General features: G+C 37.5%; 1 long non-coding RNA gene across 1 annotated transcript in view; it reads right to left on the bottom strand.

Annotated features, from left to right (window-relative positions):
* Positions 1–1,077: 1,077 nt before the first annotated feature.
* LOC111822354 (uncharacterized) overlaps positions 1,078–2,367 on the bottom strand; it is a 30,169-nt gene continuing 28,879 nt past the window's right edge. The window contains exon 3 of the long non-coding RNA XR_002825630.1: positions 1,078–1,260. This is a non-coding gene — a long non-coding RNA (uncharacterized LOC111822354). The remainder of the gene's footprint in view (positions 1,261–2,367) is intronic.

Genomic DNA, 2,367 nt, shown 5'->3' with positions numbered 1-2,367 from the left:
GGGGAGCCACGAGATGGAAAGAGTCTGGGTTACTGAAGGACTTCATGGAGACAGCCTCCTTCCCAACCTCACCCTGAGTATTTTGTGAGCAATACTTCTACCCTGTCCTATAGGGTAGCTATGAGTCAGAACCGACTTGATTGAGCCTAACAACAACAATAACAACCATACTGTAACTAACACAGATCTTTAAAAAAAAAATGGTTTTCTTAACAGTGATGGAAAATTTGGCAACGGATACTGGTGATGGTTGTACAACATGATTAATGTAATTGTTGTCATTGAATTGTATGTGTAAAAAATGCTGAATTAGCAAATGTTGTGTTTTTTTTTAATATATATATATATGTAAATACATATGTATATTTACAACAATAAAAAGAAGAAAGAAAGAAAAAAATACACTTTCCTGGTCTCTACTCCAGACTTCCTGGGTCAGAATCTCTGGGGAATGAGGCCTGTTGTTAGGTGTCCTCGAGTTGGTTCCAACTCATAGTGACCTTATGTACAACAGAAGGAAACACTGCCCAGTCCTGCACCATCCTCACAATCATTGTTATGCTGGAGCCCAATCTTGCAGCCACTGTGTCAATCCATCTTGTTGAGGGTCTTCCTAATTTTTGCTGACCGTCTGCTTTACCAAGCATGGTATCCTTCTCCAGGGATTGGTCCCTTCTGATAACATGTCCAGAGTATGTGAGATGAAGTCTCGCCATCTTCGATTCTAAGGAACATTCTGGCTGTACTTTTTCCAAGAAAGATTTGTTCATTCTTTTGGAAGTCCATTGTATAGTCAATATTCTTCACTAACACCATAATTCAAAGGCATTATTTCTTTGGTCTTCCTTATTAATTGCCCAGCTTTTGCATGCATGAGGCATTTGAAAATACCATGGCTTGGGTCAGGGGCACCTTAGTCCTCAAAGTGGCATCTTCACTTTTTACACTTTAAAGAGGTCTTTTGCAGCAGATTTGCCCAATGCAATACATTATTTGATTTCTTGACTGCTGCTTCCGTGGGTGTTGATTGTGGATCCAAGCAAAATGCAGTCCTTGACAATTTCAATCTTTTCTCCATTTATCATGATGTTGCTTACTGGTCCAGTTGTGAGGATTTTTTTTTCTTTATGTATTATCCATAATTTTAAAAAAGTTCTCCCATATGGCAATACTGCATTCTACAATAAAGTTTTCCTTTTAGCCAGACAAATCCTTCTAGTTGGATATCTTAGGGAAAGATGTTTCCTTTTTCAGTCTTTCCTGAATTAAAAAAAAAAAAAAAAGTTATAATCTCACAATTCTCATTGATTCAGGAAAAAAGCTTCACTTGTTTTTTGATATTTTCTTGGAAATTCAATTCATTTGACATAGGTAATTTAAGATGTATCTTCTCACTATAAAGATTCCAGGTCATCTATTTCTCTATTTCCTTTCTCTCTCTTTCTCTGTAACTCTATTGTCTGTTTCTATATCATCTCTATATTTATTGTTTGTCTGTTTGTCCCTTTATCTTTCTATCTATCAAAGCTAAATAGCTTTCCCCAAAGTATTTCCCTTCAACTTTATATCATAATTATAGAATTTTTGCTTTGTGCAATCCCTCGAAAACAGCATACAGCCATTATGACACAAGTTTTCAGAAACTGTTCATGCATTTTAGTGATTACTCTGGAATTGTAACCAATTTCCAAATCTTGAGGGCAGGGTATTAAGAGATTTTTACATATGGTAAAGGCTCCACAGTTATTCCTTTTTTTTTGTTTTTAAATTGTACTTCAGTTGAAGGCTTACAGAACAAATAGTTTCTCATGAAACAGTAGTACACATATTGTTTTATGACGTTGGTTAACAACCCCACAACATGTCAACCCTCTCCCTTCTCGACGTTTTTTTTTTTTGGTGAAAATATACATAGCCAAAGACACACCATTTCAAAAATTTTTACATGCACAGTTCAGTGACATCGACTGCACTCTTCCAGCTGTGCTGCTATTCTCACTTTAGATGAAGGCTTACAGAACAAAATAGTTTCTCATTTAATAGTTACTACAAATGTTGCCCTATGACAATGGTTAACAACCTCACAACAGATCTACGCTATCCTTACTCAACCTTGGGTTCCCTATCACCAGCTTCCCTGTCCCCTTCTGCCTTCTGGCCCTTGTCCCTGGACTGCTGTACATCATTAGTACCATTTGGTTTTATGGGGCTGTCCACTCCCAGGCTGAACGGTGAAGCTCGGAGATGACTTCACCTCTTAGCTAGAAGGGTATCTGGGGGCCATACTCTCGAGGTTTCTCCAGTCTCCTTTAGGCCAGTAAATCTGGTCTTTTTTTGTGAGTTAGAATTTTGTTCTACATCCTTCTC

The sequence above is a fragment of the Trichechus manatus genome, unplaced genomic scaffold (genome assembly GCF_000243295.1).
Source record: "Trichechus manatus latirostris isolate Lorelei unplaced genomic scaffold, TriManLat1.0 scaffold00164, whole genome shotgun sequence".
Taxonomy (NCBI): domain Eukaryota; kingdom Metazoa; phylum Chordata; class Mammalia; order Sirenia; family Trichechidae; genus Trichechus; species Trichechus manatus.
The sequence above is the reverse complement of the archived record's forward strand: the minus strand, read 5'-3'. Positions and strand labels throughout refer to the sequence as shown.